A 16,616-nucleotide genomic window follows, 5' to 3' on the forward strand; every position below is an offset into this window, starting at 1 on the left:
AGCATGTGAACATACTTGGATAGAGTGTAATATAGAAGATCTTTAGGATGAGCTGATCTTACATATCCTTTTTTATTCCTTTGACTTGGTGTCTGTTCAAAAGTGGGTGCTGAGGGGCACCTGTTAAGCAAGGGAATAGAATTGAGGGGAAAGGAAGTGTCTTTTAAGTAAGAAGCCTGCCTAACCTGGGAAAGTAGCAACAGTAGTATTTGGAAAGAATAGCAAATTGTCTGATTTTAGAGAGAAGAAATAACAGGAAATGAACAATTAAAAATTGACAATCATTATGTAATGTCTAATCCGAGTTTGAGGGACATACAAAGAGTGTAAAGATGAGATAAATATGCCAATATTTATAATATGCTGTGGGTATTGCACTAATTTTAAACAATGCTCAATCTGACAACAGTACACAAAACCAAGATGCTCATATATGTCCTTCCTCACAGAAATGCCACTTCCTTTTCTCAGACACAATTACAATATACACACAATAGGAATTCTCTTGCTCTTGATAGCAAAAATCAACACTAGTTAAATTTTCCTTCTCTGGTGTTAGGAAGGCTGAGAACAATATAGAAGAAACATTATAGCTGCACATGAATATTAATAAGAATCATATATAAGTACATATTAATTGCTGGTTTATTGTGTACATCCAGTTGTGGGGAGGTAGGGGAATTTGTTGAAGACAGACTCTATGTTTGCTGGTCTCCTCCAGGTGTTTAAAAGATATTATTTGCACAGGTATCTGAACTCACTTTAAAGGGCATTTCAGGAACATATTCATCAGGAAAATCAAAGAAACAAGAAAAAGAAAAGAGAAGTACTTCACAAGCCGTTTCAAAGGAACCTAAATGTTAAATGGCAGCAGCCAGTAGCAGCTCAGCATCCCCAAAACCAGCAGAAGTTCAGTTCCCCTGAGGAAGGAGAAAAGGTTGTAATTGCTGTCTATCACTGTTATTTGAAATAAGTATAATGCTTCCATATTCAAGAAGATATAAAGCCTCAATCCCTCTTCTCCTACCAATTCCTTAATCCAAACTAAGAATGTTTCTATGTATGCCTATGATAATCCCTGGGATTAGTATTTGACATTATGGCAATTTGTGATCACAAGCCAAACTCTTGTAAAAAATTGAGTTAGGTCTTGAGATAGTGACTCATTACATCCTTAGGAATAGAGAAAATGATGCTAAGGACCTATGGAGGGAAACATGACTCCCAGAAAGCAGCAATTAGTATATTAACCCAATACCCTTGATTTGCTGGGTTGGGATAAATGAAAAAAGGAAACAGTCTCTTGACTTTTATGTTGGTGTCTTAGGTTGCAATGCAAAATATAACCAAAAGCAGGTATTCTATTACCATCTGCTAAAACCAGGTGTGGCAGTGTTCTTTGTTTCTTCCATGACCCATCCCTCATAACTCCAGGAGAATATCTCCCGTTAATGATGGAGTGTGGCTGCATAAGTGATAAAATTACATCATCCCATTGTGAGATGCTCCCAAAGGAAGAGGCAAGCATTCCTACCTAGATATAATCTGAGATTTAGAACAGCACAGTCTTTTTTCCACTAGATTCCCAGAAGAAACAGAGACTTTCCTGCATCACCACTGGACCTTCAGAAGAAAACGACACCTTTCTACAAGATCACTACTTCAACAGAACCACATCTGTCACTCCAGGAGGACTGCAGACACCACTTAATCGGACTGCTACCGACACCCTGACCAACAGGGTGTCAGGTTGTAATCTGACCTGCCAGTGTTTTTTGTACTACTGGATTTTATTTTAATTTTCCTATAAATTTGTAGGTTTTATTTTTTATTTATACATACTAGTAAAGAACTGTTATTCCTACTCCCATATTTTTTTCCTGAGAGCCCCTTAATTTCAAAATTACAATAATTTGAAGAGAGGTTTACATTTTACATTTCAATAAAGGCTCCTGCCTTCCTTAGCAAACACCTGTCTTCAAACCAAGACAGTTGGGCAGATGGAGAATTTTCCAAAAACTGGGAACAGAAACCTTTTTGTGAGAAACATGGGTGGGAAAAATGAGACAAACCAAGTTTGTCTTTATTTATTTATTTTTTTATTTTATTTTTTTTTATTTTTTCAATTGGTTTATTTATTTAAAGGCAAAGGAATTTTGGCAGAGAACAATCATTTCAGTACTGTATTGGGTCTGGCTGAGCTGGAGTTCCTTTCCCCACAGCAGCCCTCAGTGCTGTGCTCTGCATTGGTGGCTGGAAAGGTGTTGATAACACACCAGAGTTTTGGGTACAGCTGAGCAGCGCTGGCACAGCATCAGCTCTGTCTCTCAGCATTCCCCACAACAAGGGGCTGGGGGTGGGCGAGATCCTGGGAAGGGACACAGCCAGACCAGCTGACCTAAATTATCCAAAGGGATATTCCATACCATATATCAGCTCAGAAATAAAAGCAGATATAAAAGCAGATATAAAAGCAGAAAGGAGCAGGAAAGGGGAGCATTTGTAGTTTACAATGTTTGTTTTCCAGAGCAACCGCTACATTGAAAGTGACCTGAACATCACTGGTTGACAGGAAGTAGAGAATAAATGTTTTCTTTTTCTTTGTTTGTGCATATGCAAACTTACACTTTTGCTTTAGCAAACTGCCTTATCTCAACCCCTGAATTGTTTTTCATCTTATTTTCTCTTCACAGTCCAGCTGGGGAGCAATAGCATGACTTGGTGAGCACTTGGCATCCAGCCAAGATCGACCTACTACAAGTACTTATAAACTTCAATTTGTCCAAGACAAAAAGCTCAGGAACTCTTGATGGCATCACATAAGTAATCACATTCTTACCTAATCTCAATCAGAGGTGCTGCACTGTCCCACACTTGGCACTTTGGTTTAATGACTGTAGCAGGAACTTGTCTATTACTCAACATCCTAGACAATCAATGACACTTCAGTCCCAGTCATAAGGGTACAGTAGAAATTAAGACTTAATAGTTCTAAGACTCTGTTTAGACATTCCATGAAATTTCAAAGCTCTCATGAGTGCTTATCAAACCTACCCTCTCAGTTAGATTTTCTAATTCTATCAAACATAGCCTGATCCAGCTTCTGATGAAATAACAGAATGTTAAATTAGTTTTTCCATCCAGGTTGACTCTTCTGAACAATTTTTTGCCTGCTCTGTAAACCAGAGTTTGCCAGATAGTTCTGTTGCTGTAGGTTTTTAACTCTGAGGCAATGTACTGAGCAGACTCCAAAACTTTTTTCAGTTGTGGGGTTGGTAAACATGATAACCTTTCAAATGATATTAAAGCTATGTTATAGTACCAGAGCAGTGCTCCACTCACAATACCTTCCATGCCTCAAAGAGTCATTCATGCCTCAAAGACAGATGAATGAGATTATCCAGTTACAAAATTCTTGCTAGTGATTATCCAATAACAGTTGGTTTCACAGAGAGCTTGAGATTTCTTTCATTTTAGAATATCAAATTCCAACATACATGGGATTATACTTTCATAAAGAATTATAAAGTAATACATCAAATGATTACTTAGAATTAGTTTTCATTTCTATGGTGTTTTGCCTCAGTAACAGAGCAATAGAATTTTGCATGATAAAGAAAACAAGTATGTATTTCATTTGTATTCCTAATTACTTTTAGAATGAAAATAAAGATTTAAAAATATTTTGAAAGTAATTAAAGAGAAAAAAATCCTTAATATTCATATAACTTCAATGTCTCATTAGAGATTTGCAAATAAACTAAAAAAATAGAACAATAATTTTGATTACTAGTGCTTTCTTTTTTTGACAGGAAATGTTTATTTACTTGTATTGTTTTGCCTTCTATCCTACTCACAACATTTATTTTAGTGTTATGATGCTCTCTGCCTTTTCAAATGTTTGCCTTCAGGGGTATTGATGCTACTAAAGAGCATTTATTTCATAGATCTGCATTAAAAATCACTTATTTTTCCTGACAAGCTATTTAAAACATCACATTTATTACTTATGAAGTGCACTTAAAAAAAAAATATATATATACATCTACATGTCCTATGAAAACTAAACCACATTTGACCCAAGTTTTGTTTCTTTGCAAGAAAGATAATTTCTATCTGAAGAGATTAGCACTAAAGAGGTAGGAAGGACATATTTTTCAAAACAAACACTGTTGTTTACTTTTACTGGGGAGGGGGAGATATCCTACCAGAAATTTTAGAAGAATGGGTCTTAAAATGGTTAGTTTAACTATGGAAATCAGTAATATCAGATAATTTTTATTCAAAATTAAAATCTGAAAACAAGATGATCAAGTAAGGTGCACAACACACCTCCAACACTTGTATGTTTTAAAATTTTAGATGTCACAAAACCTCTATTTCTTTATCATTTTTGTGCAAGACATACAGACACAAAGAGGCAGAGGATCAAAGAATGATCCCGAATATCCCAAAGTATGCTTGATAATAAACTATGTCCCTACCATGGTATTTGTCCAAAGAGAACCTAAAGAACACGTGTTAGAAAAAGAAATATCTGATGCACCTAAACACTTGCATTCAAAATGTTTTAGGTAGATCCACTTAGGTTTTGGCTGGCAGAACCTGCACTAAAAGAAACAACTGAGGTAGGGTGCATGGTAAACAGCTCCAGCTGCTCTCTGTCAAATAGGTGAGATTATATCAAGGTGGATTTATTAAGTCTCAGCTGTTAGTTAAAATCATCATCTGTCACTAGGTATGCGAACATGAACTGTGTTCATACCTTGACTGGACAGAAGACATATTGAGAAATCGTTGTAAGACCATCCACTCAAGACAAAATTTAAACATAGCACCTTGCAATTTTTACCTGAATTAGCATCCCTAGGCATGTGCCACAAAAAGGATTGTATAGCCACTATGTAATGAGAAGTGAATGGTAACTCTGGTTGTTCAGCACAGAACTGTAACAGCAACATTTAGAAAGACGGTTGTGTGTAAGTTTTCTATTTAAAGTATTCATGCTCTTTGATCACAAATAGGGCAAAAAAATGTCATACAATTATTACAGAAAATTGTGAGTTTATTAAAAAAGAATGACCTTTAGAAAACATTTGCAAAAAAAATGTCCGTTGTTTGTTGGAAGATAATACTCCAGGCAGTTCCAGATAAAATAAAAAAAAAAAAAATAAAAAATAAGAAAACAAACCCACCCAGTTTAAATAACAGGCATGGAGAAAGATACTTCTACCTGACCAAAAATACCCAAATCAAGACAAACAACAACAACAACAAAAAAGGCTACTTTCTAATATTTCCTGTGGGGTTTTTTTGGGTGTTGTTTTTTGAGTTTTTTTTCATCTTCAACTGTTAAAATCATCCAATTGCTTGCCCTGATGACTCTGCTCCATCCTGCCATACATAGTATCTCCTCTACATCTAGCCTAGGATAGCTCACATTCTTGAGCAATGAACTCAAATACGTCCTTGACAGATAAATTTTGGCTCTCAGGGTGAGAAAGAGTGACAGGTAATTGCTGTGTTTTGCATCTGATGGGTAATGTGGAGTGGGATTGAAGTCCATTGATGCACCTGAAATAGCTGCTTACGCATTCTGCGCATTAACAAAGGACGTCGACAAATATTAATAGTAAAAAGAGAAGGATAGGAATGAGATGAGGAGACACGAGGACAAATGCAGAAGAAGGTGATGGTGTCTGAAAATTTTATTAGATTTATATGCAGTGAGGACCAAAAATGGGATAGCAATTTTTACACTGAATCACAACACATCAGAGGCACGTGATGCTCTTTAAAAAGCATTTTAATTAGCAAATTAATTTGAGTGTTTTCCTTATCAGCACTTACCTTTTCAACACCACCTCTCATGTTCCGCATTTATTCTGACACATGCACTTTTTCAAGTAGAAGCCTGGTATATCACATTTTCTCACTTTATTTTTTTGACACGTGCTCCTTCAAGTAGCAGTTCAGAGGTGGAAGGGCCAAATTACAAAACGCTCTGGTTTATAGAAAACCTGAGTGTCACTATATAGGAGGTCAGATTTTAAAAAGGAAAAAAAAAAAAAAAAACCAACAAAAATCTGCAGGCTATTTCATCATGAAAATATGAAACACAGCTCTACTGAGAGGTCTGCTCATCAGTCAGGGCCTTTATTGAAATGCACAGGGATTCTTTTTTCCTTCATTTTTTATAATAGTGTAAATCAGGACTCAAACATCTGTTTCAGTTACAGTGAGAAAGATCTACACTGGGTATGTTAACTTATGCCAAAAAATTATTACTATTTATGTAGTAAAGGAATAAAAAGTGCTCCTTGAGATAGTAAATGACACCTTTTCTAAGAGATATAGTTCCATATTTAAAATTATGGCAACCAAGTATCATGAATACTATTAATATTTTAGAGAGAATTGAAAAAACACTTAACAAGCAAATATACAAGTCTCCTAAATTGAAAGGCAATGGCTTTTCATTTTGTTATGTAATTATTACTCCAGTTTAATGAATGAAATATTACTTGAACTAGATGAGGTTTTATAGAAAGCTTGTTGCAATAAATTTGAATAAACTCAGATTTGGCAGAATGGCTTCATTGTCAAATTCCTAGCAGAAGTATTGAATAAAATTCTGCTCAGACTGTTCAAGACAACAAAAATTTAGAAAATAAATACTAGTTGCTAGCTTTTCATCATGCTACAGGTATTTTTAGAAATCTGTAATTAACTTTTCCATTTAACAATATTGGTTTTATTTGCAGCAGTTTCTTAAATAGGGAAAATGAACTGTGAAATCGAGTATTTTTGTTTGTTATTCTTTTTTGTGGGTTTTTTGTTTTGTTTTGTTTACACATTAAACTTAGCATAAAACAGATATAAGAAAGTGTGTGACGTAGACACAGAGCCAGTATGCCTGAGGACAGAATGCTAATGAGGTTCTTAATAAATGTACTTTGTGATCTTTGTACTGACTTTTAAGAGAGCTTCTTAAACTATCACCTAAACTACATATACAGAAATACTTCTGTATAACTAACTAACTATATAAATGGTCCAAGGGGACTGCAGAACAAATATAAAGAAAAGGGAAAGGAAGTCAGAATCTAGGTCTCCAGTTCAAAGCAAGTACTGTGGGTAGTGTTTGAACTGCATAAACAAACCAAAATTTTTGTGAAATTAATAAATGGCCACAGACTAATGTTTAGTAAATGTGTGTCTGCATTTACAACTACACTTAGCACCTGCTTGCAGCCTTCAGAGAACAGCAGCCAGGAACCTACCTAATGCTTATAGACTCTAGGTCAAATGACCCAGTTCAAAAAGCTGGATTATGGGATCAGTGCAAGAGTACATTGTTGATCAAGAAAGGTCAAAAGTCTTGTCTGTATTCTGAAAAAGGAACGGGTTTGCATATCTATTTACCTTCAGAGGAAAAAAAATTGTTTCAAGCATTTTACTAATCAAGTCAGTCACTATGGTATTTTGTAAGTGTATTTGGTTTGCTGGACAAAGTATTAATGCAGTCAGTGAGTAAATGCATGCATGAAAAGAATAATAAATCTGGCCTAAAAGTGGAAACAAAAACTATTTATCCAAGTCATTTATCATCAGTTTTGGAGACTGTTCCAAATACACTGTACTCTGAAACTTGACATACCACATAATTCTAGTACCTAAATATACAACTTTTAAACTTCTGTGGTAGACAGAATTTTTCTGTGAGTTAGGTGCTTAGACAATTTCTTATTTTTATTCTCAGACATCTATTTTTGTTATTAATCTCTCCATAAATGTTTGCATCTGAGCTGTGGTTCCAGGTCTGGACCATTCAGTACAACATTACAGAGATGGACTTCAGCACCCACAGACTCCAAATCCCACTCTGCTGCAACACAGGATAGTAAACAAAGCTTACATTGTTCATATCCCAACCAATACAGTCATTGTCTTAAAAAACATTGAGAGCTGAGACATCTGCAGCAGAAAGATGGTCCTTCAGCCTGGAGCTGTCTGGTGTACATCAGCGAGTATGATCTTTACAGGAAGACTCTTCACCCTCAAACCTGAAGTGATACAGTTGACAGAAACTGAACCACAGCTGCTCCTGAAGTAATCTGACCAAGTGTCATGATGTGAACTCTCTTAGTTCTCATCTGGTGGTGAGAGGAAGAGAATCTTTAAACAATCCATTGCAATATAAGCATTGTAAAACCTGTGTTTTTGACCTCTGCTAAATACAAAGTTTATATGGCGAGGTAGGTTTGTATTTAATTTTGATCTAAAATTTTTCTACCTGGAAATTTTTTTCCCTGCTCAAGCCATCAGGCTTGAAGGTTCAACAAGAAAACAGACTGAAGATTTGTCACTCCCAAAAAAGTACTGTATCCTCAAAGCTTTGCTACAAAATAATTACCTGAACAAATATTCAGTGACACATGCCAAACCTAGTGCCTTCAATGAGTTACAGCTCTACAGAACAACTGGGCTCTTGTGAAAGGTTCTGTTAATACAAAAGAAGATAGTGTTTGAAAGTAATTTTTTAACATGCTATGTTATCTTATCTATGACAAGCCACAATAAAAAGAGAAGCCTGGAAAAAGTAGTAGCAAAGACTAGATTAGCCCCTATATCAACTTATTAGAGTCTGACAAGTCATTCAGGAGGTGCAGCTTTCACAGTGGCTTGAAAATAGCAACCCTTGAAAATATGCTCAAAGCTTACTCACTTAAAAGTGTAATATATACATTGTAATCTCTGCTTCTTTTTGACTGTAATGTGTGCTTTTGCAAAAACAATGTCATTCTTAGGCAGGTGACTTAAATCTTGCAGTCTGTTTCCATGAACCAGTGAAGAGTAGGTGATTTCTGCAGTCTAGACACACACATAGACTCCAAAGCTGGAAGCAGTACCATGTCTTACTGTGCTAGTTACTTACTGTACAGTGAGATACAGCCCCTGACAGAAAGATTGTACAGTTAAAAACAGTTAAAAAGTAGGGGAAAAGGGGATAAAGAGGTGGTAGAGTTGTTGGAGCACATATGTCCCATTCTTGTGAGCACTGGAGTGTCTTCAGTGGGGTTTTTGTTCCAATTAAAAGTGAAAAATTTACACAGATGGGCCAAGTGTGAAAAGTGATGTCCCTGCAGTATCAAAGGAATTAAGGGAATCATGGCAGGTGAAGAAAAGGAAAGAATGAGGGAATGCTAAGAGGAAAAGAATGAAGAAAAACATGTCATTAAGGAGGAAAATGAGACAATACAAGGAGGAAGATGCTACCCCAAGGTGCAAGAATAAGTGTCCAGGAAATAGATTGTGAAATCAACAAATGAAAGAGAGATAACAAGAGTCTCGTGGGACACAGTGGTCTTGCTAGGGAAGCTGATGTTAGTTCTTCAACCCATGTTAATAGCACAGGGTTAAAAATCCTCCTTTTCAGGTAGATCAATTTCCCCATATATCTTCAAGAAGAGAAACTGTGGAAAGTCATTAACCCCTGAAACTTTTTCTATCTCACAGTCACCCCATACCCTTGAAATTATATATAATTTAGGATAATACATCTCTTTCTTTTACATTATCTGGATTACAAACTATAGTCATTAACAGCTGTTTCCTCTTTCACATGTCACTATCAGTATTTTAGCGGGACTGTTCCTCACTGGTCTATGGTTGATTTCATGTTAATTTTCACAGAGGTCCCTTTCCTTTACCTATTTCCAAACCTCATTTTAATGAATCTCCCTAAAAAACTCATAAAACATTAAAACATTACTATCAAACACTAATTTTCAATGGAGTTGGGCTAGATAGTAATCACATTCTTCTGTCAGTAATAAGCAGACGTCGCTTGAGACAAAAAAAATTAGCACTGACCTCATTCAAAGAACTTGAAATATCTGAAATAAAGCTGAACTCTGCATATAGCTATATATTAATAGTATTTGATACAGCCTTAGAATAAAAAGAGAAAACAACTTCAAGAGAGGGAACTAGGTTATACTGCTTTCCTGTGTAATCTGTCTGCCTGTGTTTAACAAGTCTGAAAAGCTTCAATAAGTCAGATGCCCCAATTTATTTGCTTAATGAGAGGAATGTTGTTTTCCATATTGCTGAGGTCACCTTTAGGATCATAATTATGTATGAAGAGGCTCACAACCCACCAATAGAAAAGATTATGAAATAACTATAGAATTACTGTCTTTTTTTATAAAGCATGAGAAAAACAAACATTTCCCTCTGTTAGGTAAACTGTCCTGTCATAAAACCTCTGAGGCTGGCGCATCGGAAAGTAAGCGCTCTTCACTTACAAGCAGACAGAACATGTGATCTTGTAAAATAATAATAGAGATGCATTTGTAAGACTTGTTTAGAAACACACAGACACGTTGCCATGAAAGTGTGATTTATTTATTTTTTACTTACAGCAACAGCTTTGTGAAACAAAAGGAGAACAAAGCCACCATGTCAAACAATGTTTGTAGTCAGACCTTGTGAAAGACTGGAAAGAAACTTCCTGCTTTGTATGTAACCTGGATGTCTCCAACCGCAACTGTTTTACACTTGATTTTTTTCCTTGTAGTGCATTAAGTTATTGCATTTTGATTTTTTTTATAATGAATACTCTGATGTATATGAATGAATACCATACTGAAAAAATATTGATTAGTTGGGAAGGGAAAAAAGTGAAGACATATACAATGCATTCTTATATGTGCATTGAAATACTTCTTCCCTGGTCAAGACTTGCATCTCTGGGTGGAAGAAGCACCCACGCATTTAGTAAACGTCATATAAATATAACATGAAAAATGAAGTGAGCCATATGCTATACCAAAATGAGGATCAGTGTGTGTAACTGCTTCCAAAACTTCCTTTCCTAGAAAACAGTGGTCATATTGAGTTACCATTAGAAAATATATTACTTTCCAAAATAATTTACGAGAAGGAGAATATAGAGATAATTAAAACAAACTGTCAGTATTCTTCAAACAATCCCACAAAACCTCAGGTCATTTCCCCCTATGATAATTTTGTTTTGCAAGAAAGACAACTTGGTATTTTTCACTGAAAAGGCTAATGGAGTAAGTAACCTGCAGGTAACCAACATTTTCCTGAATCATTACTTCTCATTTTTTTTTCCCCTTTTCTTCTGAGAGCAAGGTGGGGCAGGTAGTGAAGTGGTGAAGTGGAGGGGAGGAGAAGAGTAGGGCAGAGGCTTGAGAGGTATATGTCCATATTGCTTAGCTGAGTTTTTAATGCAGGATATAGTGCTATGAATTGTATTTGCAACAATAAATGATAACCAACAACAGGTATATTTAATAACAATAAACAGCAGTGGTCGAAAACAGGCAGTGCAATTAATTCGCACTTTCATAAACTGCCTAGAAGTTATACATCTGTTGAAGCTATTTGAAATCACTGAACTTTCCATTAATGTTTTCTTTCTATTATGATGGAGTTTTAAACAAAATGTGTTAACTTTTAAGGGCAACAGAGAGAACTGACATTTTCAATATGACAGATCTTAATTTCATCCCTTACAGTATTAAAAAGTTTGGCCTCTTTACAGGCTCCTTAATTACATCCCCTGGTAGCATAGCTATCAAGCGTGGACATGACTGAGACTATCCAAATCAGCTCACTTTAGACATTTCCTAGGGTAGATAGACCATAGGTGCAAGGCTAGCTAACTTCAGGCTGTGTAAAAATCTCTGACATCTTCCTATTACTCACTTAATCTTTCAAGACAGCCTCCCTCATCTACTGTCTTTTTTCCTTACAGATAAAGATCTTCAAGCATCAGTCTATTTCTTTTGATATATCTCACTTTCTATCAGCCAACGAAAAAATGCATCCTCTCTCTCTTCAGTCAAACACTACTCTCACCCCATAGCAACCAATTTAATTTTCTGGCCACTTGTATTGAAACAGCACCCCTGCTTACCCTTTCCCCCCTCCCCACACACACACACACACAGGAGAAATGCTAATCCTACGAAAGCAACTATCCAGATCCTACCAGCCTCCGAGCATAACATTCCTTCCACATGCCAGTCACAGTCTTCAGTCTGACGGTAGCCTGGAAAGCTGCATGCATATTCTTGACTCACATTTCAAGAATCCCATACTGTCTCATTTAAATGCCATGGGACTTTGAAGCTGTGCATCTACGAGTTCCTGCTGGCGAAGGAATGATGCTCCTTATTCAGGATTATGTTTTACCATAATGTACTTTTGCTTTCCAGCTGCTGTGCTTCCTCAAATACATACAAAAGGGAGGAAAGTGCACTTGCCCTTCCTCCTCCTCCCTTCTCACACTCCTGCGTGCTCCTTACAATTTTTTTATTCTTCTTCTTTGTTTGTTGGTTTGGGTTTTTTTTGGGTTTTTTTTTTGGAGGGGGGGGTTGGTTTTGGGTTTTTTTTTTGTTTTGTTTTGTATTTTTTTTGCAAGCTTCAGAGACTCACAGGATGGGAGAAAACTGCAGCCATTCCCAAGAGGCTGCTTCAGGCTGGAATCCCTCCCGCGAGGTGTTCCGGGCTGGGACGCGGGGTCCTGCCCCCGGCCCGCTCCCGCCGCGCTGCGCGGCTCCCCTGCTGCAGTGCAGCCTGGCACCTCACTCTGCTCCAACTTTCCATGCAGACATTCCGCACCACGCAGGCAGCCGGAAAAAGCCGCACTTACCTTAATTGAAATCTTTTCTCTGCTAACGCTGGAGCATCAGTCCAATCAACAGCGATCGGGGAGAATCTAAGTTTCAATCAACACCCTCCGGCTATCCGCATGCTGCTCTGCCTTTTTTTTTTCAGTGAACTCCTCACTGTCTAGAGGAGAGAGAGAGAGAGATCAGCTGAAATCCTCAGAGGCTCGTAGGGAGTGAGAGAAGAGGCACCAAAGCAATGTTTCTTAACAGGAGATTCTCAGCAAGCGTGCTCAGGTCTGGAAGATGCTGTAAGTGCTGTGATAGGCTCCTGTCATGTCCCCTGAGCCGTGAGATGATCATTGACCTGATTAGCTCTGAACACTCCCTGCATGCAGAGAAAGCGCTGAGAGGATTGGTGGGTCGCAAGGGAATTGGGAAAGGCACCAGGGCCGCTTGGGAATCTTCATTCTTCCAGACTAATGGATGTGCTGCAGCTGAGGCTGTAATTTGTGAGGAGGTTATGCACAATGTTAACCATCTGAGGACTTAAACAAATGTGCTTTTGCGTGCTGTTTCTCAAGGTACACCAGCATTCAACGCAGGGTAGAGCTGAGTAATTAGAGGCTGATGTAGCCATTTCGCAATACAAGGCTCACTGTATGAGATGTTCTGTAAGCTGAGAGATAAAGTGGATCCATACATTTGTCTCTGACCCTGGAGACGACAGCAGTTAATGGGTAGAATAAGTGAAATTAGTATGGTGGGCTCATGTTAGCCCCCAGATGGCAATCAGTCACCATGGAAAGAAAAAAGAAAAGAACAACAAAACCCAAACACACAAGAATTATTTAACAAGTGTATGTGGCAATTTAAATAAAACGTTGAGAAAGATTTCCAAATTACTACAAGAAGGACTTTTCAACACGGAGATAAATCTGTAGAAAAGCACAATAATACAGCAATGCAAGTTCTTCCCTCTCATTCAGCAGAGGGGAAAAAACCAACAAGGAATGAATTTAAAGGATCTAATTTGCCTTTCTCTTACACTGATACAAATAAATCTATTAAAGATGACAGTTTAAATTCAGATCAGGATAAAAACCAAAAAAAAAAAGTGAAAGAAGAATGAGGTGTATTCATTACTTGTGTTTGGTTCAAGTGTATTATGGAAACCAGACTTCAGTGCTCAGCATTCAGGCTTACATGGTCAAACGAGTCAAGCCAAAGTGTGCCAACTCTTATGACTGTTCTCATCTGCTATTTGCCTGTTCTTGGACAATAATTACGGCACTAGGCAGTTGACACTGTTTTCCATTCAGATTTATCTATGAAAATACTAGCTTGTGACTAAGAATAACTTTGCTCACAGAATAATGTATTTAGTGTTGGTGATCTGAAGCACCAATATAAAATGGAAAATGGATATTTTGATAGACACTAATGAAGAAGATCTGGAACCTATAGCAGCAATGCTAGTTCATACCTAGTTATCACTCTATGAATGCTGAAATAAAGTTAATCATAAGCTTGTATTGAAATTCTTAATCAAGTTTATTTACTTTGGGTTTACTCTTACACTTTTCAAGTAAATTTGTGTAATTGTGCTTTTAGTAGGAAAAGCAGTAAAGAAAGCAATTTTTAAGTTGTTAAGTGGCAGACAAAATGGATTATATGTTTACTTTCTAAAGATATTCACATCAGAAAGCTCATTATTACAGAGAAAAGAGTATCATGTGATTTAGATCACTCAGAAGTAACCACGGAAGTTTGAATCTCCAATTTATTTAGCAAGGCAGAAAACAATGATTTTTCACCCTGACTTTAATGCCTGAAAAACAAGAAATAAATCTAAGTGTCCCATATTTCCACTAGACAATCAGTAGGAAGACACCAACTTTTCTACACTAGCAGTGCTAGGCATATAATTTTCAGGTTCCTCCTCTGGAAGTGCCACTCTCTTTCCACTGAAAAGCGCCTCAATGTGCAAAATCTGGATAATAAGACTGTCAATATTTTATATTCAGACAGCAAAGTTTTTAGAATGTAGGTTACTGTTTTGTTTTGCAATTTATTGAATGCCTATCACCCAGGGATTCATGCTTGCCCTGGGACCAATTGTAACAAAGTAATAATTAATCCATTAGTTAATCAAATAAGAAAGCTTTTGCACACATTAATATGAAACATAAACACATTCTTGAGTAAAGGGTTTTATGTGTCAAGACTAAGGTGATTTCCTATTACAACCTCCACTGAAAAGAGGCTGTTCTCCTTATACATTTGTACTCGTGAAAGGGTGAAAGTCATCCCAATGCTTACAATCTTATCTGTTCCGACATGGCATCCCTCATGAAACATGTAATCCACTGACACATGTTCTATTATTTATGATTTTAAATAAAATTAAAGAAATTAAATATGAAAAATACCTTATTAAGAAAATTTATTTGCCATTCCTGTAAGTTTCCAATTTCAGGTTTCATGCTGCTTTGTTTAGTTGAAACTTAGCTCTCATCAGCCCTAGAAATTTCAACACATCCCTTGAACTGCTGTTTCAGCCTATGAGATCTCCATAAGAAAAATTCTTTTCCTTCCATTATCCCATTTTAAAATATCTTTCAGTAGTTTTATACTAAAAATATGCTCTAATAATTTAAATGGTAATCTTTCGCACTGAATGTTCTGATTGTCTTTTTAAGGTTTAAAGGTCAATATTTATCAGAACTCCATTGTACAAAACTCAATTATTTTAATTGTTTCTCACCACAAGTAAAGGTCTGGGGGAAAAAAAACAGCAGATCCAGAAAAGGGACTGAAGCATGAAAGAATAAAACCTGAAGTGACAACATGATTTCAGTTTTTTGCAGAAACAACTTGGGACTTACTGTAGTCTTGGACTATTAGGTAAGACACTGGCATTTAAAACTCGGTGTTAACAAAAGAAAACAATTATTTGACTCACTCATGAATCTTGCTACAGTCTAAATAACAGAAGTAATGTCTGTCGCCTTGGGTCCTATTCCCAGTCCTAAATATAACTTAAAATTTTGAATTCAGTTCCTATGAGTCATCTCAATAAAGGGACAGAGATTTTTCTGAACAAGGAGATCAGAAAAGTAATATGTTTTTCAATAAGAGATCATATATAGATTAAAAATATATTTTTTTATCTATATAAATATCACTTATATAGATAAAAAAAATTAAGGACCCTTCTCAGCACATTCTTACACAAAGGGGGCAGTATATTAAAGCAGTAAAAAAAATAAAAAATTCTAAGCCATCTCTAATTAACCTTTTGAATTCACTGCCCCAAACCATGATTATAGGAGGGAATTATGTGCATGTGAGAGTATTTTAAAATCATAACAGAATTTAAAATGGTTACACAAGAAAAAAAATTATGTTCAGTATTGTTCTTTATTGTGAGTCAAAAATATTTCCTCATGGGCAAGATAAGATACTAATTATGGGGGGGGAAAAATGCTCGAGCAACTAATGATTTAGCAGCAAAATTTAGAACACCTTTACAGTATTATTGGATAATCCATGGTATTTTTGCTGTCAAAGGCCATTAGATATTTCTGCTTCACTAAAAGATTTTTTTTTTTAAAGATGGATAGCATATTTTAAAAATCTATATTTATAAAATTGGTCATTTGAATAGACTGAATGCCAGAATAAGAAATCTGTACTAGAGTAAGTTTCTTAACATTCTTGTAAAGACTTTTGGTTCACAGATACAAAATACTTCAGCTCAATAATTTATCATTCATCAATGTAAATTCAATACAGAATAAAAGGTCATAGAGGAACAGTAAGGAAAGTGCTAATACAGTCACGATTTTCCTACTGGCCTAAATCACACAGAGAGTCAGTTGTATTAGCTCTGTCAATTCTCAGGAACAGAAGGAACTAGAAGCAAATCATGTCTATGTCCTTAGCTTCAACACACAGAATTATTCTTCT

Source organism: Cyanistes caeruleus, chromosome 1 (assembly GCF_971803275.1).
Source record: "Cyanistes caeruleus chromosome 1, bCyaCae1.hap1.1, whole genome shotgun sequence".
Lineage (NCBI taxonomy): Eukaryota > Metazoa > Chordata > Aves > Passeriformes > Paridae > Cyanistes > Cyanistes caeruleus.